Source organism: Bos indicus, chromosome 24, assembly GCF_029378745.1.
Source record: "Bos indicus isolate NIAB-ARS_2022 breed Sahiwal x Tharparkar chromosome 24, NIAB-ARS_B.indTharparkar_mat_pri_1.0, whole genome shotgun sequence".
In the NCBI taxonomy this organism is placed as follows: Eukaryota; Metazoa; Chordata; class Mammalia; order Artiodactyla; family Bovidae; genus Bos; species Bos indicus.
Window position 1 is genome coordinate 56,769,641 of NC_091783.1, and position 26,136 is coordinate 56,795,776.

Consider the following 26,136-nt stretch of genomic DNA (forward strand, 5'->3'; position numbering starts at 1 on the left):
TCCAGTGAACAACCAGGACTGATCTTCTTTAGGATGGACTGGTTGGATCTCCTTGCAGTCCAAGGGACTCTCAAGAGTCTTCTCCAACACCACAGTTCAAAAGCATCAATTCTTTGGCGCTCAGCTTTCTTCACAGTCCAACTCTCACATCCATACATGACTACTGGAAAAACCATAGCCTTGACTAGACAGACCTTTGTTGGCAATGTAATATCTCTGCTTTTTAATATACTATCTAGGTTGGTCATAACTTTCCTTCCAAGGAGTAAGTGTCTTTTAATTTCATGGCTGCAATCACCATCTGCAGTGATTTTGGAGCCCCCCAAAATAAAGTCTGACACTGTTTCCACTGTTTCCCCATCTATTTCCCATGAAGTGATGGGACCAGATGCCATGATCTTCGTTTTCTGAATGTTGAGCTTTAAGCCAACTTTTTCACTCTCCTCCTTCACTTTCATCAAGAGGCTTTTGAGTTCCTCTTCACTTTCTGCCATAAGGGTGGTGTCATCTGCATATCTGAGGTTATTGATATTTCTCCCTGCAATCTTGATTCCAGCTTGTGCTTCTTCCAGCCCAGCATTTCTCATGATGTACTCTGCATAGAAGGTAAATAAACAGGGTGACAATATACAGCCTTGACGTACTCCTTTTCCTATTTGGAACCAGTCTGTTGTTCCATGTCCAGTTCTAACTGTTGCTTCCTGACCAGCATACAGGTTTCTCAAGAGACAGGTCAGATGATCTGATATTCCCATCTCTTTCAAAATTTTCCACAGTTTATTGTGATCCCCACAGTCAAAGGCTTTGACATAGTCAATAAAGCAGAAATAGATGTTTTTCTGGAACTCTCTTGCTTTTTCCATGATCCAGTGGATGTTGGCAATTCAATCTCTGGTTCCTCTGCCTTTTCTAAAACCAGCTTGGACATCTGGAAGTTCACAGTGCACATATTGCTGAAACCTGGCCTGAAGAATTTTGAACATTACTAGCATGTGAGATGAGTGCATCTGTATGGTAGTTCGAGCATTCTTTGGCATTGCCTTTCTTTGGGATTGGAATGAAAACTGACCTTTTCCAGTCCTGTGGCCACTGCTGAGTTTTCCAAATGTGCTGGCATATTGAGTGCAGCACTTTCACAGCATCATCTTTCAGGACTTGAAATAACTCAACTGGAATTCCATCACCTCCACTAGCTTTGTTCGTAGTGATGCTTTCTAAGGCCCACTTGACTTCACATTCCAGGATGTCTGGCTCTAGGTCAGTGATCACACCATCATGATTATCTGGGTTGTGAAGATTTTTTTTATACAGTTCTTCTGTGTATTCTTGCCACCTCTTCTTAATATCTTCTGCTTCTGTTAGGTCCATACCATTTCTGTCCTTTATCGAGCCCATCTTTGCATGAAATGTTCCTTTGGTATCTCTGATTTTCTTGAAGAGATCTCTAGTCATTCCCATTCTGTTGTTTTCCTCTATCTCTTTGCATTGACCGCTGAGGAAGGCTTTTTTATCTCTCCTTGCTATTCTTTGGAACTCTGCATTCAGATGCTTATATCTTTCCTTTTCTCCTATGCTTTTCACTTCTCTTCTTTCACAGCTATTTGTAAGGCCTCCCCAGACAGCCATTTTGCTTTTTTGCATTTCTTTTCCGTGGGGATGGTCTTGATCCCTGTCTCTTGTACAATGTCACGAACCTCATTCCATAGTTCATCAGGCACTCTATCTATCAGATCTAGTCCCTTAAATCCATTTCTCACTTCCACTGTATAATCATAAGGGATTTGATTTAGGTCATACCTGAATGGTCTGGTGGTTTCCCCTACTTTCTTCAATTTAAGTCTGAATTTGGCAATAAGGTGTTCATGATCTGAGCCATAGTCAGCTCCCGGTCTTGTTTTTGCTGACTGTATAGAGCTTCTCCACCTTTGGCTGCAAAGAGTATAATCAGTCTGATTTCGGGTTGACCATCTGGTGATGTCCATGTGTAGCGTCTTCTCTTGTGTTGTTGGAAGAGGGTGTTTGCGATGACCAGTGCATTCTCTTGGCAAAACTCTATTAGCCTTTCCCCTGCTTCATTCTGTATTCCAAGGCCAAATTTGCCTGTTACTCCAGGTGTTTCCTGACTTCCTACTTTTGCATTCCAGTCCCCTAAAATGAAAAGGACATCTTTTTTGGGTCTTAGTTCTAAAAGATCTTGTAGGTCTTCATAGAACCATTCAACTTCAGCTTCTTCAACGTTACTGGTTGGGGCATAGGCTTGGATTACCGTGATATTGAATGGTTTGCCTTGGAAATGAACAGAGATCATTCTGTCATTTTTGAGATTCCATCCAAGTACAGCAAGGTGGCCTCAGGAGTAGATAAATGTCTCTTGGGAGAACTTGAGTTTGCCCGAGGGAGGCGCTAGGATTCTCACGTGGTAAAAATGACTACTGCTGCCCCCAGTGATCCCAGTGTCAAGATGACCATCATCCAAGCCTTCAACCAAGGCTGAGGCTGGCCCAACCTTCCTGCACGAGGCACTGGGCACACAGTACCTGCAGAGCCTGGCATGGTGCCCACACTCACCAAGCTCACAGACTGGTAGGAGGGGCTGATGAGCAAAACTAGCCCAGTGGAAAGGTAGCTGCTTCCCTAGTGCTCACACCATCAGCTATCTAAATCTTCCTCCTGGGTCCTAAACACATTGAAATCTTGAGAAAACTTTGGAGTAGCAGAATTATCATTGAGGAAAAAAAAATCAAAGATTTATAGGCAGAATTCTGGAATAACCAGAACCGAACTAAAGATAAATATGCTTTTCTCATTTCTAGGACTTCATAATTTTTGGTTCACTTTTAGCTCTTGAAATCACCCGCACCCCCCACCCACCACCCCATAGCTGCCAGTGGAATACATTTAAGAGCTGTGATCAAAAGCCCTCGTCCAGAAGATAGCCCTGAATAATCCAGTCCAGCTGCAAGCGCTACATTAGTTCTGCTTCCCTTCATCACTGTGGTAAGACAAGGATTGCCCTTTTGGTTTGTCTTCTCTCTCCCATTCACTAGCACCTCAATATGTCCTCTGCCTCCATACAGTCTCTTTTGCAAGTTTATATAGGCAAAGAACACGTGTCTTCACTTTCCTGAATTATCCCGTGCCACTAAGCTGAGTACGTTGCACCCAGGATATGCTTGGTCGGTGCAGACATAGCTCCTCTTTCATCCTTGAAGCCTACATGTTTGTGCTAAGTTGCTTCAGTTGTGTCCAACTCTTTGGGACCCCATGATCGGTAGCCTGCCAGGCTCCTCTGTCCATGGGATTCTCCAGGCAAGAATACTGGAGTGAGTTGCTATACCCTCCTCCCGGGAATCTTTCCGACTCAGGGATCGAAACCATGTCTCTTATATCTAACCTGCGTTGGCAGGTGGATTCTTTACCAGTAGCACCGCCTGGGAAGCCCTCGAAGCCTATGCACACAGGGTCCTTCTGAAATCGGCGCCGGTGACCCTCACTGCCACTCTTTTTCCTTCAGTACCTTGCGTTCCATGATCAGACCGGGATTTCCTTCACCTTCAATCCTTTCACTGACCCTTTGGAATTTAGCTGACTCACTAACCAAGCACTGAAGGGCAGGTACCAGCAAGTTACTTTAAAAATCTCTTTTCACCTTGCTTATAGCTTATGGGAATTTGCTGTATGGCTCAGGAGACTCAAACAGGGGCTCTGTATCAACCTGGGGGGGCGCGGTGGGGAGGGAGATGAGACGGAGGTTCAAAAGGGAGGGGCTCTGTATCAACCTAGAGGGGTGGGGTGGGGAGGGAGATGGGATGGAGGTTCAAAAGGGAGGCGGTGTCTGTATACCTATGGCTGATTCATGCTGAGGTTTGACAGAAAGCAACAAAATTTTGTAAAGCAATTATCCTTCAATAAAAAAATTTTTTAAAAAAGCCTCTTAAGACTTTGCGGAGTTTGTCGTACGTTTGCCATGGTTACAAAGGGAGCTGGCAATACACAGCGTGTGGCAGGAAGTAATGAATTGTCCACGACCGTGAAATGTTGGTTTTTGTGAAGGGCTCTACGGAGGCGCTGCAGGAGGACGGTGTGCATCGAGGGGGGATTTAGCAAGGTGTTGGTGCCGAAGAGTAAGCCACTTTTTAGAGTGACACCCATGTCACAGTGTCAACAGGGGCGGGGGTTTTCAGTGACTCGTATGATGAAGAAAGAGGCGTGATTCAAAGGCTGTCACTGTGGGAAGCCTTGGTGCTGTAGCAATGGCACACCACTGACCTGCTTTAATAGGATGCAAATAACCTGGTCAGGTGGCAAATGTGATTCAAGCTGTCATATTCTGAGGCAAATGGTTCGATGTGTTTGTGTTCTCAGTTTGTTTCATTCTCTATGTGTGGGAAGGAAGAGATGCTTGCTCCTCCCTCCGTTCAGCGAGCAGCCTCCTCACCCCACAGTTTTCTGATTCCTCCTTGGTTGCTGTGGTTCGGTCGCTCAGTCGTGTCCGACTGTCTGTGACCCCATGGACTGCAGCACGTCAGGCTTCTGTGTCTTTCACTATCTCCCAGAGCTTGCTCAAACTTATGTCCATGGAGTCGATGATGCCATCCAACCGTCTCATCCTCTGTTGCCCCCGTCTCCTCCTGCCCTCAATCTTTCCCAGCATCAGGGTCTTTGGTACTTTGTGTAAAATGTGGCTGTGCCCTTTGGCTGGGGGCTAAGGGTGGACCTGTCTGATCACACAGTCCCATAAGACGGTTTCCATTCTGGCTTCACTGACTCCAGCAATCCATGGCATGCTGCTAAATCTTTTACAACCAGCTTCCTGGGGGTGGGGGCAGGCAGTGGGGAGAGAAGCTCAGCTTAGTAGCATTTCCTGATTTCCACGGTATAAATATTCCCATCTGTGCTGATCTCAAGCTGCTAGATGACATCATTGAACGTGGAGTTGGAAAGATGAGCCATTTGGCTCTAGCTCAGCACTGCCAGCAATCCTAACACTTACCCATGGCTGGGCATCCTTGTAAAGAGGGGACAGAATCAACATCCTGATTTCCTGCTCATTGTGAGGTGAGGAGGGCAGCTGTGTACCCCGGAGTCTTGTATAGGTATTCTGTGCATCTTAGATGGTGAGGAGACCAGCATGGCCCCTTTCAGTAGGATGACTGTATTCTTCATAATCTTAACAGGGACAGTTTCATGATAAAAGGGGATGTTGTTAATGTTTATACTAGGACCATGGCACAACTAGGGCTGTGCCTGGAAAAGCCAGGACTATGTGATCACCTTCCTTTAAAGCAAAATATGAACTTAGTAGGGAGCAAGGCTGTATCCATTCGAGGCCTCCCCCGTCTTCCCCATCTCTGGGCTTGGTTCTCTGTCCAGGGGTCCTGGAGTCCCCATTCAACCTGGCAGGGCCAGAGTCCACACAGCTCCGAGAACCATGTGTGTGTTCAGACTGATAGCTTCCCTCGAAGCATATTTTCAGCCACAGCAAATGCCCCTTCCTGTCCCAGCAACTGTGTCAGCAGCTCAGTGCTACTCTCGTTGGTCGAAGGCCAAACTGCCTATCCTTCTCATAAAAAATAAAAAACATATAAGATCTTATGGGAGGAAAAAAAGAGTCCAGTACATAATCCTCTCTTTACAGGACTCTAAATTTGCCTTTAGTCCTTGCTTATGAGTGTGTGGACATATTTATTGATGGAGTTGTAATCAGTGCGTGCAAACTATTGGGGGTTCTTCTTGTTTCCATTTAGCATTATTTCACACACTCATTTCCATATATTGACTCAGTCCGCACGCCTATCATTTTTTATGGCCACATAGTATTCCATCATGTTGACATGCTCTAGTTTTACTCCCTGTTCTCCCAAGAAAATGTCCTGGCTTCAAGCTGGCTGGCTGTCATGACTGCAGGCTGGCAGGGAGAATTCTGGCTGGTTCCTGTTGTGGGAGGAGCTGATCCATTGGGCAGGGGATCAAGTTGATCAGTAACGTGTTTCAGTTTGGGGACTGAGTCTCTAACCAGTCCCTGTGACATATGCAAATGAGGCTCACTGAGCGACAGTGGTACACATTTGGGGTTTTTTCTTTTTGGAGATGGCATGTCTCACCTGAGCAAAATAATCTTAACTAAATTTTTTTTTTAATTAAAGTATAGCTGATTTACAATGCTGTTAGTTTTAGGTGTCGAGTGTACAGCAAAGTGACTCAGTGATATATTACATATATATTTATATTTTTTATATGTATAAAGAAATATATGTGTATTCTTTTATGGATTCTTTCCCCTTATAAGTTATTAAAAATATTGAGTAGAATTCCCTGTGTAATACAGTAGGTCTTCGTTGTATATCTGTTAGTCCCAAGCTTCTAATTTATCTCTCCTTTGCCCCCTTTCCTCTTTGGTAATTGTAAGTTTGTTTTCTATGTTTGCGGGGTCTATTTTGCAATAGTGCACATTTTTGCATGTTAAAGTTCAATGTTAACACTCCCTGTCTTCTCCTTTATAACTTCAGCTCCTCTGCGGTCCCCGACTTGACCAAGAAAGGCCACACATCAATAAGCACATTTAACAGGGAGGCAACGAGCATTAACGTAGGCATGGGGTGACTTTTAAGTTATGCCTGAGAATACAGACAGTTTAATAGAGCAGCATCCGGGTAAAGTCTGCTGACTTCAGGGCTTCTGAGAAACCCCAGGCTGCCCAGTGGCTCCTCCAAGACCACAGAGGCTGAAAGTAGAGAATTCTGCTCTGCATGTTGAAGTCCTTGGGCCTCACGGTTCACTTCCCCGGCACTCCGAGTCCAGGCCCAGCTTGGGCTTTGCTTCAGGTGAGTGCTGCTTTGGCGCCTAGGGAAGATCAATAAACAGCATGAGGGAAGAAGATGATACTTAAGTGCAACCTTTGGCCTTGAACCTAAGGCTGAGTTCATTAAATTTGATTATCTTCTTGTTGGGGTTAAAGTCTCGTCTTTGTACCGTGAACTCGCTGATTTCGTGGGGGTGAGGAACCTAGCGGGGAGGTTTGACTTACCTCCCGCAGCGCGTGCTACTTGGCAGCCTCTGTTTCAAGCACTTTAGGCATTGTGCGTGCATGCTAGGTCATTTCAGTCGTATCTGACTCTTTGTAGATCTATGGACTGTAGCCTGCCAGGCTCCTCTGTCCATGGGATTCTCCAGGCAAGAATGGAGTGGGTAGCCATTCCCTTCTACAGGAGATCTTCCCAACCCAGGGACTGAATCTGGGTCTCCTGAAGTGCAGGCAGATTCTTTACCATCTGAGCCAGCAGGGAAGCCCACTTTAGGCACATGAATTCCCCAAATCCGCACAACTGTCTGAGGTATATGCTATTACTCTCTCCATTTTATCAATGAAGGAAGGAACCAAACCCCGGAAAGATTAAGCAACTTGCCAAAGTCACGAAGTTGGCACAGGGCAGATCTGGGATTAGATCTGGGATTAGAACCCTGGGTTTGCTGCCAGGGTCTGTGCCTTAAACTACCACACTGTTTGAGTGAAACTCCAGTCTTTTCACCCAGAAGTGGGTCTGTCCTCGCTCTGCCCTTGGCCCCTTCTGCTCCAGGCCAGACGATGCCATCTTTAGCCTCCGAGGAGGAAGAACGTTCAGGATGGGCTGATTCTGTCCATCTGAGCCTTGCGGGCTGAATGAACAATTGGAAACACACCCAAAAGGATTAGCCCCAGTTTTGTCTTTAATTTCCTTCCTGAATAGATTTTTCCTCTGCTGATGAAATCTGTCCCCATTTGGGGATGGGTGGGTAGGTAGGGGAGCCTATAAGGATTTGGTTTCAGAAGGTTTCATATGTCTGCCAGGAAAAATATGGGGAGAGATTTCATGCTTCAAATGTGGTGAGAGACTATATTCTTTCATGGCTTATCCATCCATCCATCCTTCCATCTTTTCCCTATTTTTCCACCCACCTCCATCCATTCATCTGTACTGCCTATTTATTTACCCATCTAATCTATCTGATCTGTCTCTATCAACTATCTATCACCTATCTGTGTATCTATCTAGCCATCATTTTTGCAGGTTCATAATAGCGATGTTGAGGCCACCGATCTGGATGCTCCCTGGTATCTCACCGCCACAGCCCTGTTTATGGCCATCGTAAAATGTCTGTGGAGAGTCCAACGGCTGATTTCCCAGGGTCTTTTTCTCCTGTCTGAGGGATCAGGAAAAAAAATCTATCAGCTGGAGAAATTAAGCCATTTTTCTTCGGGGGAGAGAAATGGAGGAGCCAGCGCTCCACATTAAAATGCTGCAGTGGATTCCAGATGAGTGAAAAATTGGTCTGCATAGTGAGGAGTCTTGAGGAGCAATCTGGAGGGTTTGTGGCTGGCTCCTGGCCAAGGCGCGTGGGGTGTGTTGGGCGGGGGACAGGACATCAAGGCGGGATGAGTCAGGCAAGTGGGTCTCTGGGACTTTCACTCATGGGGAGCCGGCGCCAAGGCGTCACCCTCCTTAGTCTCCCTGCCATTTATTTTTCCAAAAAGCTGGTTGTCCACGTGCTTTTATCAGAGAGGGGCAATTTCTGGGCTCCTCTTCCAGTTATCTCTCTTTACGCCCTCCAGATGCCTGACCACAACCTCACTGCCCCTCACAACTCACACAGGCCAAGTCTGCAGGAAAGAGGGGTTCAGCCTTCGGAGGGGGCGGGGCCTGTCATAGAGGAAGGACATTAGCCCAGCTTCAGACAATTAACCCAAATATGATCCAGGTATAATGCTATGACCGGCCGGAAACCTAATCAGGGCCCATCTGTGGTCCTTAACAAATATGAGCAGCCGCTCTGATGACAGTAAGCAGGTTACCGGGAAGCCACAAAAGCAGAATTCATTTAAGGATGTTGGCCCCGACCCCGCCCTTGCTGGGGATTAGCTTCCTGCGGGCTCTCAGACGCCCAGTCTTCCTGATCTGTCCTGGCTCTAAAGGGCCATTTCTCACCTGGGAGGCTCTTGGGAGCAGAGGCTGCTTTGTCTTGTCACTACCTTTGCAGGGTGAGTCTCCTACCTACAGCCTTTGCTCACTTCCTCCAGAGGCATCCCATCATGGGAGGGGAGAATGGGGCTCTGGAGAACTTGAATGCAAATCTGCTAGGTGGGTGGTTAGAGCATCACTGATAAGGTAGGAATGGCGATGCCTACCCTGCAGGGCTGTTGTATCCACCTAGCAGGCGTTCCAGCAGCGGGAGCTGATGGTTCATTATTCTTTGCTGCCTGGTGTGAGTGGAGGGGTGGGGAACTCCTGCTGGTCCCAAGTGTTGCCTGATCTACAATGTCTACAGCTCCACCATCACTTTCATTTATGTCTAATTTCATTCCAGAGAAGTTTCTGTGCTCTACTCCCTGAGGTCCTCTGAAATGTCCAATATTCATGGGAGAGGTAACATATCAGACCTGCCCTTTTCACTTTTTCCCACGAAGTCCCCTAATAACAGAGGGGTGTGAATGTGTATATTCTGGGTGGGTGTGTCGATTGAGCCATAAGGCATAGCAAGTGTGGGATTTCTGTGAGTTTTTTTTCCTTAAAAGTGTATGCCAATTTTGAAGTCTACTCTATAACATAAGGATCCTCTGAATGATTTATTTATAAAAAGTAATCCTAAAGGACGGTCTTCCCGAGTGACTCTATGATAAAGAATCCATCTGCAATGCAGGAGATCCAGGTTCAATTCCTGGGTCGGGAAGATCCCCTGGAGTAGGAAATGGCAACCCACTACAGTACTCTTGCCTGGGAAATCCCATGGATGGAGGAACCTGGAGAGCTACAGTCCATGGGTTCACAAAGAGTCAGACACGACTGAGCTACTAAACCACCGCCACCATCAATCCTAAAAGAAATCAATCATGAATATTCATTGGAAGGACTGACGCTAAAGCCGAAGCTCCAATACTTGGGCCACCTGTTGCCAACAGCCGACTCATTGGAAAAGAATCTGATCCTGAAAAAAAAAAAAAAGAATCTGATCCTGGGAGAGACTGAAGGCAAAAGGAGAAAAGGGTGGCGGGGAATGAGATGGTTGGATGGCATCACTGACTCAATGGATGTGAGTTTGATCAAACTCTGGGGTATGGTGAAGGACAGGGAAGCCTGAAGTGCTGCAATCCATGGGGTCACCAGCAGTCAGACACGACTTAGCAACTGAACAGCAACAAGCATTAGATGATGCAGGAAGAGGCGTGATGGTTGCCCATTGGTCTAGGGATTCCTAACGCTGTTTTCTAAACCTGCTGCATTGGAATCACTGGGAGAACTTGAAACCAAACAGCTACCCAGACACCACGCCTGAAAGCTTGACCCATGTTTCAGAGTTGGACCCTGGCAATCTGGGTTTTAGGAAGTGTTCCTAATTCCCTGATTTGAGGTCAGGCTGGGGACCCACTTCAGAGTAAATGCCCCCAGCCTCTGCCAGGTAATCTGCAGAGAGATGTGTGTCTTTAAACGGAGGAGGGGGTGCATGGGAGCTAAAGCCAGGTGTTGCACTCAGAAGGGAGGTAAGGAAGGCTCACAGGAGGTGAGGACATAATGTAACCAGAAGTTCAGGGGCTGGAGGAGGAGGGCAGACACCTGTCCGAAGGCTGACTCCTCCCCACTGTGACAGCCAAGTGGGCAAAAGCTTTTATAGACGGAGGGCGGGGGCTGCATGCAGAAACAGCACAGTCAGCTCTGACAGTCATCTTGAGACGGGTCATCGGTGGTCTGACCTGCATTATCTTGATTGTTTTAGGTACAGCTATTCTTCAGTTCCAGCGCTGGTTATTTCCATTTCTTGAGGCCAGTTCTCAGAATTGTGGCAGGCTATGTCATGGGGAAACTGGAAACAGTGGCTGACTTTTATTTTTGGGGGCTCCAGAATCACTGCAGATGGTGACTGCAGCCATGAAATTAAAAGACGTTTGCTCCTTGGAAGAAAAGCTATGACCAACCTAGACAGCATATTGAAAAGCAGAGACATTACTTTGCCAACAAAGGTCTGCCTAGTCAAAGCTATGGTTTTTCCAATATGCATGTGAGAGTTGGACTAGAAAGAAAGCTGAACACCAAAGAATTGATGCTTTTGAACTGTGGTGTTGGAGAAGACTCTTGTGAATCCCTTGGACTGCAAGGAAATCCACCCAGTCCATCCTAAGGGAAATCAGTCCTGAATATTCTTTGGAAGGAGTGATAGTGAAGCTGAAACTCCAATACTTTGGCCCCCTGATGTGAAGAACTGACTCATTAGAAAAGACCATGATGCCGGGAAAGATTGAAGGCAGGAGAAGGGGATGACAGAGGATGAGATGGTTGGATGGCATCACCAACTCAATGAACATGAGTTTGAGTAAACTCTGGGAGTTGGTGATGGACAGGGAGGCCTGGTGTGCTGCGGTCCACGGGGTCGAAAAGAGTCAGACATGACTGAGCTACTGAACTGATGTCATGGCTCCAGTCTGGTCATCATGTAGTTTACTTCTCCACCTGGGGTTTCCAATATCTATAATTCAGCTCATAGGATATGGCTCAGAGTATTACCTATAGCCCCTGAGAAGGAACTAAAGGTCCTTGGCTATGCTTAATGAGTATATTATTATTTGGTCTCCTCTGATTGGGCTTCCCAGGTGGCTCAGGAGTAAAGAACCCGCCTGCCCATGCAGGAGACTCAGGAGACACAGGTTTGATCCCTGGGTCAAGAAGATCCCCCTGGAAGAGGGCATGGTAACCCACTCCAGTATTCTCACCTAGGAAAATGCCACGGACAGAGGCCTGGCGTGCTGCAGTCCACGGGGTCACAAAGAGTCGGACACGACTGAGCACACATGCACTCCTTTGACTGTGTCCCTTCGTTTCTGCGTGTTCTCGCTTCTCTGATTAAACTTATTCTTAGAGAAAAACCCTTCCACAGACAAAAGGCAGGCTGAGGACGTGGCTGGGTGGACAAGGGGAGGCCACAGGGTCCTGCTCCATTTCAGTGAGACAGACAAGGAACTGGGGCTAAGAAGTCGGTGAGATGGGCCTTTTATCGGCAGATTCCACTTTTGTGAGCTCTGCCTCGGCAAGATCAGTACCGAGGTCAAATCTGCCCGAGCCTGTGGCTTCTTGTGGATTGGTGGCCTGAACGCCACCAGCCCTCAGGAAGGTAGAGGGCATGTGAGCTGGACTCTGACCGAGCGGCTGGCCCTGCTACCCGCCCCCTGAGGCCTGGTCCCAATTTGAGTTCTGAGTCAGGCCCAGGTGGGGAGGTCCCCAAGCTGCTGCTAGTCACACGGGCACTGCAGAGGCTGTGTGGCACTGTTTCTCTGATGGTTGGGGAGAGGTGGAGGGGGTGCCTGGATGCCCTGGAAGCTTCTCTAGGCTCCTGGTCCAGGACGGGACTTCCTGGTTAATCCTGGCTGGGGCCTCCCCCTGCACTGCTGGGACCTTCGCTCCGTGTCTGGCCCCTGTGTGGACACTTCCCGTACCCCACACCCCCCGACCCAGGCAGGACCCTGTGTGTTTGCTGTTCCTTCTGCCTCGATCACGACGAGCACAGGGGCCAGCCAGGAGCATCCCGCTTCAGATTTTCCAGTTCGCCGACCAGGCGGGCCCGAGCCTGAGTTTCTGTGGAGGCAGGTGACCCCTGGGGACCTGACCTCTGACCCTCATCCCTCGGCAGGGCCAGTTGTCAAGGAGATGACAGGATTGAATTCCGAGTTAAGGGACCCAATCCTGTCTAATTTTATCTTCACTCTCATCCCCTTGCCTGCCCTTCCTCCTTCTCCCTTTCTTTTTTTTTTTTTAAATCCCATGCAGCCTTTAAAAGAATGGTGGTCATTTTCGAGGTGGTGGCCAAATCATTACTTGATTAAAGTAAGACCTTTTGTTGGCTTTTAGGAAGTCCCTGATGTAGAATTATTTTGCATATTATCCACACAGGATTGTCTTACATTATTGATCGCTTCCAAGCACTTGGCTGCACTCACTCACCTGTAATCCTCACAACATCCTAGGAAGACTTTGTTACCTCCAACTGTCTATTACAAAACATAGAGATTAAAAGGCAAAGCCCACAGCTAACCAGTAACTAAGCTGGATCTGCATCTCAGGTATCCGGACCCACACTTTGGAGCCAGCCAGGACTTTGGACAGGATGTCTAACCATCTCTGGGCTCCTGGAAGCGTTACACCTCTGGGGCCAGGTCAGCGCATTCAGTCAGCTGTGCCCAAAGAGATCTGAGCTCATTTCAGTGCCTAACTGTTGATACTGGTCTGCTAATACTCAGCTTATGGGATACAATGTCATCCGTATCCTTTGTTAAAAGCTGTCCACTTTCCAAGACAAAACTGGAAATGGTGCCTCTTGCTTCTCCTTTCAATACCTACTTCCTTCTGCTCATTTTGAGATAATAAAAATACATGATATTTCTAAAACACCACTCATTGAGCTTCTTAGACATTCACCTAGAAACTTGCAAAGATATGAAATAAAATGATGACCAAACTCAGTGGGGGAAGAGTCACCCCTGTCCTCTTGGAGGCTGATGGAGGAGTCAAGCCCACATAAGCAGTCCTTTTCTGGTACCTATGAAAAATCTAGGATGAACCCTCTCTACCCGTTATTGTTCCACAACCCAGAAGCATTTTTGTTTGTTCTTATTTCAATTTTTAGTAAAGAACAATCAGCTGGAAAGGGCGTGGCTATACCACGTAGATGAAAGTGAAAGTTGCTCAGTCGTGTCTGACTCTTTACGACACCATGGACTATCTGTGGAATTCTCCAGGTCAGAATACTGGAGTGGGTGGCCTTTCCCTCCTCCAGGGCATCTTCCTAACCGAGGGGTCAAACCCAGGTCTCCCGCACTGCAAGTGGATTCTTTACCAGCTGAGCCTCAAGGGAAGCCCAAGAATACTGGAGTGGGTAGCCTGTCCCGACCCAGGAACAGAACCGGGGTCTTCTGCATTGCAGGCAGATTCTTCACCAACTGAGCCATCAGGGAAGCCTGACCCCGAGGACCCAGGCTCAGCGAGGGGACATCCTGCTTCCTTCCTGCCTCTGCTGCAGCTCTCTGATCAGAACTTCCCCCTCAGGGCCTCCTCCCGGCTGCCCGTCCCTTTAGCCTCACTCCCGCTCCAGATGTGCCCAGAATGAGCACCCACACACACAGAGCAGCCAGGTTTCTTCCTCCCATGGAGACTTCCCCAACCCGCATTTCCAGTTATTTTCAAGAAGACAAATGAGACTTTTCTGTAGGATGACCATGTGTCCTGATTTGCCCATGACTGTCAGTATGATTATGACAACATAATCATGAATTGTGTGTTCTTTTTTTTAATTGGAGTGTAATTACTTTACAATGTTGTTAGTTTCTGCTGTACAACAACGTGAATCAGCTAATGTATACATATATCCCTTCCTTCTTGGACCTCCCCCTCACTTCCCCATTCCACCATCTAGGTCATCACAAAGCCCTGAGCTGAGCTCCCTGTGCTTTATAGCAGCTTCCCAGGAGTTGTCTGTTTCACCCATGGTGGTGTATATATGTCAGTCCTAATCGCTCACCTTGTCCCACCCTTCCCTTCTCCCCTCTGTCCACATATCTGTTCTCTATGTCTGCATTTGATTCCTGCCCTGGAAATATGTTCATCTGTATTATTTGTCTAGATTCCACATCCATGTGTTAATGCACAGTATTTGTCATCAGAGAATTGTGGTTCCTTCTGACTCAAATTGGTATCTTCCCTGGTGGCTCAGACGGTAAAGCATCTGCCTACAATGTGGGAAGACCTGGGTTCAATCACTGGATAGGGAAGATCCCCTGGAGAAGGAAATGGCAACCCACTCCAGTACTCTTGCCTGGAAAATCCCATGGATGGAGGAGCCTGGTGGGCTGCAGTCCATGGGGTCGCAAAGAGTCGGACATGACTGAGCGACTTCACTTTCTCTTTCTTTTGACTCAAATAAGATATCCTATTTTGGACACTAGATTAACCTGGTCTCTCAATTTTTGGGCTCAGGGGCAAGGCACCTTCATTAACATTACCTAAGTGTGATGCTCCCATCTGAAGTCACAGCAGGCTATGGAGAGAGACATCAGGAGGTGGGCATTTCATACGGCTTGCCCCACTGAGTTACAAGTTCTTTTATCTTGGTTTCCTCAGAGCTTGGGCTTCCCTGATAGCTCAGTTGGTAAAGAATCCACCTGCAATGCAGGAGACCCCGGTTCTGTTCCTGGGTCGAGAAGATCTGCTGGAGAAGGGATAGGCTACCCACTTCAGTATTCTTGGACTTCCTTTGTGGCTCAGCTGGTAAAGAATCTGCCTGCAATGAGGGAGACCTGGGTTTGATCCCTGGGTTGGGAAGATCCCCTGGAGAAGGGATAGGCTACCCACTCCAGTGTTCTGGCCTGGAAAATTCCATGGACTGTATAGTCTATGGGGTTGCAAAGAGTCAGACAGAACTGACCGACTTTCACTTGCACTTTTCACTTTCCTCAGATCTTGGCCCAGGGCCTGGAACACACTGGAGTGACGTGTGTGTGCTTAGTTGCTCAGGCGTGTCCAACTCTTTTTGAGACCTCGTAGACTGTAGCCCACCAGGCTCCTCTGTCCCTGAGATTTGCCAGGCAAGACTACTGGAGTGGGCTGCTATTTCTTCCTCCAAGGGATCTTTCCGACCCAGTGATCGAACCCTCATCTCTTATGGCTCCTGCACTGGCAGGCGGATTCTTACCACAGAGCCACCTGGGAAGCACACCCTAGAGCAGTGATTCTCAAACTTTTTGGTCTCAGAACTCTTTTGCATTCTTAAAAAGTATTGAAGACTCTAAAGAGCTTTGTTTATGAATATTATATCTAACATTTAGGAATTAAAACTAAGAAAATTTTAAAATATGTATTGGCGTTGATTTACATTTTTGCAGGTCTGTTTAGTATGTTACCTAATAGTTTGTTCTTGCAGAAACTCCAACACGTAGTCTCTGAAAAACTCCCTGGAGAGAGAAGGAAAAAGGGAAATAAGCTCTAGAATTATTATTTAAAAAAATAATTTTGCTCCCATGGGTCCCTGAAAGCATCTCAGAAACTCCTGGGAGTCCCAGACCATACTTTGAAAACTGCATCCCTGTCTAGAGACCATCATACTGAGTGAAGTACGTTAGGCAAAGGCAAATATCACATGGTGTCACTCATAAGTGGACTGCAACACGAAATCGGTGCAAATGAACCTATTTAGAAAATAGAAATAGAGTCCCAGATGTAGAAAACAAACTTACAGTTACCAAGGGGGCAGTGGGGGTGGGAGGGATAAATTGGGACATTGGGGTTGACACATACTACTGCAGGTAAGACAGAGAACTGATAAGGGTGGTCTGATAGCACATGCTGTTCATGGGTTCTCAAGGCAAGAACACTGAAGAGGTTTGCCATTCCCTTCTCCAGTGGACCACATTCTATCAGACCTCTCCACCGTGACCCATCCGTCTTGGGTGGCCCCACATGGCATGCTTTAGTTTCAATGAGTTTCACCCTGCTTATTAAACTTATATGCAGAGTACATCATGAGAAACGCTAGGCTGGAGGAAGCACAGTCTGGAGTCAAGATTGCTGGGAGAAATATCAATAACCTCAGATATGCAGATGACACCATCCTTATGGCAGAAAGTGAAGAAGAACTAAAGAGCCTCTTGATGAAAGTGAAAGAGGAGAGTGAAAAAGTTGGCTTAAAGCTCAACATTCGAAAAACTAAGATCATGGCATCCGGTCCCATCACTTCATGGCAAATATATGGGGAAATAGTAGCTGACTTTATTTTTCTGGGCTCCAAAATCACTGCAGATAGTGATTGCAGCCATGAAATTAAAAGACGCTTACTCCTTGAAAGGAAAGTTATTACCAACCTAGATAGCATATTAAAAAGCAGAGATATTACTTTGTCCACAAAGGTCCATCTAGTCAAGGCTATGGTTTTTCCAGTGGTCATGTATGGATGTGAGAGTTGGACTATAAAGAAAGCTGAGTGCTGAAGAATTGATGCTTTTGAACTGTGGTGTTGGAGAAGACTCTTGAGAGTCCCTTGGACTGCAAGGCGTTCCAACCAGTCCATTCTAAAGGAGATCAGTCCTGGATGTTCATTGGAAGGACTGATGTTGAAGCTGAAACTCCAATACTTTGGCTACCTGATGTGAAGAGCTGACTCAGTTGAAAAGACCCTGATGCTGGGAAGGATTGGGGGCAGGAGGAGAAGGGGACGACAGAGGATGAGATGGTTGGATGGTATCACCGACTCAATGGACATGGGTTTGGATGGACTCTGGGAGTTGGTGATGGACAGGGAGGCCTGGCGTGCTGTGGTTCATGGGATCGCAAAGAGTCGGACACGACTGAGCGACTGAGCTGAACTGAACTGATAGCACAGGGTTCCTCAGTTGTGTCTGACTCTTTGTGACCCCATGGACTGCAGCACGCCCAGCTTCCCTGTCCATCACCAACTCCCCAAGCTTGCTGAAACTCATGTCCATAGAGTAGGTGATGCCATCCAGCCATCTCATCCTCTGTCATCCCCTTCTCCTCTCGCCTTCAATCTTTCCCAGCATCACGGTCTTTTCAAATGAGTCAGTTCTTTGAATCAGGTGGCTGAGGTATTGGAGCACAACAAGTCTCTGTAATGACCTATATGGGAAAAGAATCTTAAAAAAAGTGAATATATGTAGATGTTTAACTGAATCACTGTGCTGTACAGCAGAAACTAACACAGCTTCCCTGGTGGCTCAGATGGTAAAGAGTCCGCCCACAATGCGAGAGAGCTGGGTTCGATCCCTGGGTTGGGAAGATCCCCTGGAGGGGGAAATGGGAACCCACTCCAGTATTCTTACCTGGAATCCCATGGACAGAGGAGCCTGGCAGGCTACATCATATGAGGTCGCAGAGTTGGACACGACCGAGCGACTAAGCACTGCACAGCACAGCATGCTAAGTGAAATGTCAGGAAAAGACAAATACAGTACAATACATGCGGAATCTAAAAACTGAAACAAATGAGTGAATCTAACAAAGAAGAGCAGACTCTCAGATAGAGTGAAGAACCAGTGGATACCAGTGGGGAGAAGGGAAGCGGGAAGAGCAATATAGGGGTGGGGAGCGGGAGGCACAAAGAATTAGGTATAAAGTAAGCTGCTGCTGCTGCTGCTGCTGCTAAGTCGCTTCAGTCGTGTCCGAGTCTGTGCAACCCCATAGACGGCAGCCCACCAGGCTCCCCCGTGCCTGGGATTCTCCAGGCAAGAACACTGGAGTGGGTTGCCATTTCCTTCTCTACAAGGACATATTGTTTAACGTGGGGAATAAAGCCAATTATTTTATAACTGTAAATGGCATATAACCTTTCAATATTGTGAATCACTATATTTTATACCTGTAACTTACATTGTACAACTATACTTCAATATTAAAAAGAAGATTAAAAAACCCAACACATTTGAGGATACTAAAGAAAAATAAAGCAGGTCGGGGGTACCTCCCAGGGTACCCTCCTGCTGCCCTCCTGGCCTGGATCCTGTCCTCTTATTGTGCTATGCTTCAACTTCTTTGCAGTGGAGGTTAGTTTTTTCCGTAGGCGTCCCATTGGCCTGGGTCATGGAAGTGCAGAGAAACGGGTTCTGTGTTTCCATCTGGGACCTGTGAGTGGTTTTCTATGAATTCCACAGCTTGGGGTCCTGGCACCCTGAGGGGAGTTCACATTCAGACTTCCCTCTGTGGGAACCTCAGTTGTGAGATTTCAGTTTCACTTGGGAGAACTTTTTCTTTCCCTCTGGTGCTCCAGGCAGATGATGCCTCTTTGCCATTCTCTGAGCCACTGAGAGAGATTTCCCCCCACTCCCTCCCCCCCCGACCCCCACCGCCCGCCAAGTCTTCTCTTCGTGGAAGAGGCAGTTCTTCCACAGGTCTGCTTAGAGTCGGGGCCCCAGGTCTGCTCCGTGTGATGAAAGCTGGATCCCACTTTGTGTGTGCCATGGGGACCTCTATCTGCCTGGCTCTCCAGCCTCAGTCGGTTCCATTTTATAGCTTCTTTTTGCCTCCTGTTTTCTTTCTTTCTTTTCAGTCTGGCTCAAAATTTAAAACATATCTTGGTTATATTTTATCCAGGACTTCTGTGTGTCTGGAACAGGAGGGAATAGACAGTAACTCTGATTGCTGTGCTACTAGGATTTTAGAACGTCTTTTTATTGGCTTGTCTCAGCCCCTGAAATGCTCCCTCTGGCCTCCTGCATTGTGGTTAAGAGCACGATTCTAGAGTCAGGCTCTCTGGATTCAGATTCTGGCTCCACCACTTATAAAATGTGCACCTATGAAAAGTTAACTAAGCTCAGTCTCCTCATCTCTACAGTGGGACACTCATAACACTGACCTCCTTGGACTGTTAGGAAGATCAAATAAGTTAGCATTGATAAGGTGCTCAAACGGGTGTCTGGAATCAGTTGTGATAAGTCCTCTGTCCATGGGATTCCCCAGGCAAGAATACTGGAGTGGACTGCCATTTCCTTCTCCGAGGGATCTTCCCGACTCGGGGAACACACCCAGATCTACTGCCTTGCAGGCAGATTCTTTACCATCTGATCCACCAGAGAAGCCCATATTAATAGGTGCTAGTTGCTATTTATTTTGCTTTAGGGACTTTCCCCGTTAGTCTGCTTCTAATAAAAGAGTCAACTCTTGGAAAGTATACCCGTCAGGTTACTGCTCTGTATTCACTGCTAGTATGTTCCGTTTATTCTGTTCTCAACCAGTTGTCATTCTGCAGAGGAGAGACGAGGAACCCGAGGAATTGGAGTCTAGTGGCTGAGCTTTGACGCGGACGGGTGGTTCCTGAGAAGGGTGGTCAGGGAGGCTGGTCTGTCTAGGTGTGGATCCAGAGGAAGCGATCTTTGAGAAAAATTGAGAAACTGGGACTTCTCTGGTGGTCCAGTGGTTAAGACTCTGAGCTTCCACTGCAGGAGGCCCGGGTTTGATCCCTGGTTGGGGAACTAAGAACCTGCATGCATTGCAATGCAACCAAAAAAAAAGAAAATTTAGAAATTAACAAAGAAAAGAAGCTATTTCCGATGTTGGCTCTTTCCTATGGTTTTGAAGAAGGAGTCTGTCTTTTTACTGGAGTCTTTGTCTGGGCCACTTTTGCATTTATTTTTTACTGACGAGAATATTACTTCCTGGTAGACGTGTCTAGGAAACATTTTTAAATATTCCTGTGGGACGCTAAGTGTCTGATGAGTTTCTCTTCCTGACGTTGTAAAGTAAGTGCTCAGCCTTGGAGTCTGGACCTCCTGTGCCTTCCTGAAAAACACTTGGATGTGTCAGGCTGCAGAGAGATTTGCTACAGATGGATAATCACTCTATAAGGGCTAGGAATCTTGGTGTGGACCCTGGGGTCAACTTTGGGGGAATAAGAATACTTGGATACATATGCTTCTATTTCATGTTTTGTAGAAAATGAATATATTGGCCAGAGTGAACTTTGTCTCAATAACAGGTATCCGTTGAGTACCTACTATGTTCCAAACATCAACATCCAGGAGGCAACCATTATACTAAATTTCCTAGACATTCTCTCAGATTATTCTCTACAGGCAAAGACACACACACACATGCATTTTGCAAAAGGTACTTTTGTGTACCTTGCCTTTTCACTTAACATTGTATCTTACAGGTCATTTTGCATCAGTGCATTCTTTTTAATAACTACATAGTGTTCCACCACATGGATATACCATCGTATATATGAATAATGCCTAGTTGACTGAGAGTTAGGTTGTTTCCAGTCATTTAAAAATGCTGCAGTGTATGATCTTATACACACAGGTTTCACAGAGGTGAGCATATATCAGTAGGATAACTTCCTAGAAGTAGAATTTTTAAAAAATCCATGTACATCTTCTCTAAAAATGCCAAGAGGGAAAAGTTCAGGCTTTTGAATGAATCAATGGGCTGTGGGAAAGTGGTGCAGCAGGGCGCACTGGCCCGGGAGTGCTTTATTGCAGATAATCAGCCAGTGAACTTGGACAAGTCCTTTTACTTCTTTGAAGCTTAGTTTCTTCATTTGTAAAATGGAGCACTGGGTCATTCAAGGCTGAGGGAGAAACGCCCATGAACCCATGCATCTTTTCAAAGCATTTACCTTCCTAAGAGTAGATTTCCTCTTGATTCCCAGGCTTCTCGAAGCTGGGTGCGTGCATGCTAAATCGCTTCAGTCGTGTCTGACTCTTTGTGACCGCATGGATGTAACCCACCAGGCTCCTCTATCCATGGGATTCTCCAGGCAAGAATACTGGAGTGAGCTACCATGCCCTCCTCCAGGGGATCTTCCTGAACCAGGGATCAAACCCAGGTCTCCTATGTCTCCTGCGTTGGCAGGTGGTTTCTTTACCACCAGCACCACCTAGGAAGCCCAGAGCTAGGTGAGGTGGTGGTTTTGTTTTTTATTTTAATATTTGTTTATTTATGTGGCTGCATCAGGTCATAGCTGTGGCAGGTGGGATCTTTCATTTTGGTGCATGGGCTCTCTAGTTAAGGCGCATGGGCTTAGGTGCTCTGAGGCAGGTGAGATATTAGTTCCTCCACCAGGGTTGAACCCAGGTCCCCTGTATTGCAAGGCAGATTCTTACCCTCTGGACTGCTACTGAAGTCCTGAGGTGGTGGGGTTAGGTTCTATTACTTCCTAAGGAGAAGGCACCCTCCACTGCCAGCTTCCATTTTGCAGGAACATGCAGTTCAGTGAAAACAACCCTGAAGAACTGGGGAGTCTAACCTGTCTTATCCCAGTTGGGTGACATTGGGAAGTCCTCTTTTCTTGTATGGCCTCATTCTGTTGTTGAGTGGATGAACCAGGGGGAGGTTCGGGGTTCCAAAGAAGGTTAAAGCCCATTTCCCTTCCCCCCTCTTTTTTTTTTTTTACACAGGGGACCCTTCACAGGACAAACATGACTTCACTGTGTCCAACTTCCAAACAGGACTGAGTCCCTATAAGCATCCTTCCTTCCTGTGGCCAGTATTTGCTCAGAAGGGTGGGCCAGTCAGGGAGCCCCAGGTAGAGAGAGGAGAGATAATTGCTGGTGGGAAAGATTAGACTAATCCCCATAAGCCAGCAAGGCCGCTGATGAAACCTTTTCTTCGGGTTCTGTCTGTGGTGTTCTTGTGACAGATAATCATTCATTACCTGAAGTAAGCCCTGAGCTTTCCCAAGAGTCGGGTTGTTCAGAAAACCCTGACCCAAGTGTGGGCACCAGTCATGATGGCGCAAGTCCAGGCACCAGAGGGTCCCAGTCCTTCACCGATAGGCATCAGTCACTAGTGGTCAGACGCAGAGCTCTTGGTTAATGAAAGACTATTGCTGGTTGGTAACGGAAATGTCCACACGACCTCAGATAGTGACCTTTGCTGATAAATTTTCTTTATAAATATTTTTGTTCAAGTTCAGGCTTGAGCCTTAAGGGCTGATTAGTGGAGGTGTGTACACAAAGAACAAGGCTGGGTCTTTGCAAGGAGCTTTGACTGACTGTGATGGTATGAAGTTGAGAAACATGAATGAATAGGATTTGCTGTTGTGTGGAAGTTTCCTCCCTCCCTCAGGAAGAGTCTCACGTTTCACGTGAATCTTATCCATCCTTGAGCCTCTCTGTCATCATAATATCCCAGTTTTCCTGAAACTTCAGACTAAAGTGAATCTCCACACTTATAAAATTCCAGAATGAGGAAACAGCTCTGGGGCACCTTAAATTGAGGTCTCCTTCTGCCCCAGACCACCAGAAGAAGCGCGTGTCCCTGGCACCCAACACTTGCAGGCTGCAAGCAGAATGGTGGCCATTTGGTCAGGTCTTGTCCAACTCAAGCCCCGATCACTTTACCTGGTGTCAAGCCTACCTCTTAGCGCGTATTTGGGATCTCTTGGAAGACTCTGTCAGACTCTTCCCAAGCATTGCCTGGAGCTCAACTTTTCTCACTTCTAGAGTTTTCTCACCTGACCTGGCCCCGTTCTTTACAGAGTGATCCCAGCACACCTTCCCGCCTCTCTCCTTGTTGCCTGGGACCTTCTCTGCTTACAGACTCCCAGCCACTGGCTGCCTCGGGCTGGGCTTCTGTTCTGGGGTCCCTGCGTGTGCACCTGCTCTGTGTCCAGATGCCTGGCTTGGAGACTGAGTCTTTTGGAAAAAGAACCAGCAAGGCAGTTCTGAGGGGACAAGCTGTGAGCTTCCAGAAGAAGGCTCTGAAGGTTCTTTGTGCTCCCACAGCCATGGCTTCTGCCCATCTTTTGCAGCTTTCCCCTCCTTGGGTTTCTTCTGGCTCCCAAGACCCCAGTTCTCACGGCTCCATAGCCTGGCAGTGTCACTCTGTTGGTTGACTTCACTCATCAGTAGGTGGCATGAAGAGCTGGTCCACTGACCCTGTTCAATTTAGCTGGTGTCTAACTTTATAGCTGGGTTCTTCTCACATTGGCTTTGACCTGTCAGAGGGCCCAGCCCTGTTCTGTAACACGCCTGTGAGATGGGGAACCTTTATCTCTGGCTCCCTCAAGTTTCCACATGGTAGGGCAGTATTAGGGGCAACTCTTTGGTCTTATCTCTGTCTCTCCTCAGGGCTATATCTGTCAGGCCACGTTTTCCCCTGAAATGCAGACAGCTTGGGCCCATCTTTTTGGGATGGGCAGGCCATCCCAAACCTGCCTCCTGCCCTGCCCCAAGTGGAGGGAGCTTACTTTTCTTACTTCCCAGCAATGCTGCCCAGGCCTGGGACTGTCACTCCCAACTGGGGAGGCAGGTAGGACACAGGTGGAGGCAGGCAGAGTGCTTATAACTCTTCACACCACCCTCTCGAAGCCTCCACTTTGGGCGAAGAGGCTGATACTTTGGCACTAGACGTAAGGAACCCACCTGTCAATGCAGGAAACGTAAGAGATGTGGGTTCGATCTCTGGGTCAGGAAGATCCCCTGGAAGAGGGAATGGCAACCCACTCCAGTATTCTTGTCTGGAGAGTTCCAGACAAGGAGGACAGAGGAGCCTGGTGGGCTACAATCCATAGGGTTACATAGAGTCAGACACGACTGAGCAACACACACACAGGTAAATTGAAACTGGTTATCCACTGGCCAGCCCCAGGAGGGAGGAAGCGTGGAGAACAGGTCTCCTCACTTCTAGTCAGCAGTGGGAATTAAAGTGCCGTGGGTCTCTCACCCACTCAGTTGCTAACCCCAGAGCTCTCTCTGTGTAATTCCTCTTTCTGATAGCTTCCTGGCTGAATCCACCAGGAAAATGGTCTTCCTCTGATGTATCAGCCCTTGTTGCTGTTGTTTTAGTTGCTAAGTCGTATCCAGCTCTTCTGCAACCCCCTGCGCTATAGCCCGCCAGGTTCTTTCTGCCCATGGGATTCTCCAGGCAAGAATACTGGAGTGGGTTGTCATGTCCTTCTCCAGGGGATCTTCCTGACCCAGGGATCGAACCCAAGTCTCCTGCATTGGCAGGCAGGTTCTTTGCCACTAACCCATGTGGGAAGCCCTCCCTCCTGAAAAAGATTTCCCCTCCCCCTGCAGGCCAGGGTCATCTACCCAGGCTCACGTGGTGGACATTAACATGGGGTCACCTTTCGCAACAGCACGACAGTGACTTTTCTCCTTTCCACGTGCCTGCCCTTCCAGACCAAGAAGTGTCAGCAAACACACGTATTGCAGTCACAAGGAGCAAGCCTTCTGAAGCCTGCTGGCCAATTCCATCATGCTCCTGGTGGAGTATGAAGGTGCCTGGGGTCTTCTGCGCACCTCTGGCACTTGCAGGAATAGGTGAATCCACCTGAGAAATCTTTGGCTGCCAGTGTCATCGGGCCACTGGCCACCCTGCGTGACCTTTCCCTCTGCCTTCCTGCAGATACAAATGTCCCCAGAGGTGCGTTCAACCACAGAAGCCGGGACACAAAACTAGGTTCTGGTTTTCCTGAATGGGTTCACCCTTCCTCAGCGCTACGGCCCCGGGGAAGGTTTGCAGGGACCAGACAAGGCTTTCATCTCTATCTTTCTCTCCAGCTCTATCTTTCTGCCTTTTCCAGACTTGTTCTTTGTTTAAAAAAAAAAAAAAAGGTCCGGAGGGGAGGAGCCACGGTGGCTGTTGTCCAAGGGATGTAATTTTAACCCCCTCTGCTCCTAAAAAATCAATATTCCTTTCAGTCTCTGTGAAGAGTATTTTATAGACTCCTTTCTGAGCAGCCCCAATCTGTAAAGGCTGATATTATCTGATGACCCTTCACTTACTTACACATTTTTTTTTTAAACAAAATATTTCCTGAACCTCACCTTTCTCTAGAACTAAGACCTTATTGCACATATCTGTTTTGTGACAATGTGTCTTATCTGTCCAGTTTGAAAAGAAAAGCACCTCATTTACATACCTGGAGGCACCGGGGGGATGACAAAGGTCATCAGCTGACGTGGTAGCCTCCAGCTGGACGGGGAGCGGGAGGGAGGGCAGCCATGTTGTCCGTGAAGGGAGGAGGGAGACTCCAGGCTCTCAACCAAAGGCAGACAAAAAGCCATCAGCTGGAGAACGTGTGTCTCCTGTGATCGGGTCCGGGCTTCACCAGTGTTGCCTCAGACCGAAGGCACCCAGGTTTATTCTTATAGTACATGTCACTTCACAGGAGAAACAAGCCACCTCCATTTAACTGCCAAATTCCAGAGCTAGAACAGACTTCAGATGGCGTGTCATCTGACGTTACAAACTGACGGCTGGGCAGGCCGCCACATGCACGTGTCTTTTCGACCTGAGCAGCTTTTGTGGTTTGTGTCCTTGTTTCTTTTTTTTGTCCCCCCTGGTTTTTATTAAACCTTATATTTTATATGGGAGTATAGCCAATTAACAATGTTGTGATGGCTGGTGGCTCAGACAGCGGGAGACCTGGGTTCAATTCCTGGGTTGGGAAGATCCCCTGGAGAAGAGAATGGCAATCCCTCTCCAGTATTCTTGCCTGGAGAAATCCCATGGACAGAGGAGCCTAGCCGGCCATAGTCCACGGGGTCACTAAAGAGTCGGAGAGGACTTAGAGACTGAACAACAACTGAGCACCTTATAGGCACTTTGAGTGACTGTTGAACGCCTCTAGCACAGTTGGCTCCGATTGTTAATAACTAGCACA

The 26,136-nt window shown here is 47.5% G+C and overlaps 1 long non-coding RNA gene across 1 annotated transcript; it reads right to left on the reverse strand.

Moving 5' to 3' along the window:
- Positions 1-6,489: 6,489 nt before the first annotated feature.
- LOC109577761 (uncharacterized) lies at positions 6,490-25,645 on the reverse strand. The gene is made up of 3 exons (XR_002183578.2): positions 25,393-25,645; positions 15,914-15,964; positions 6,490-6,843 (listed from the first exon to the last, which is right to left on the reverse strand). It is a non-coding gene; the product is annotated as an uncharacterized lncRNA (long non-coding RNA).
- Positions 25,646-26,136: the final 491 nt, after the last annotated feature.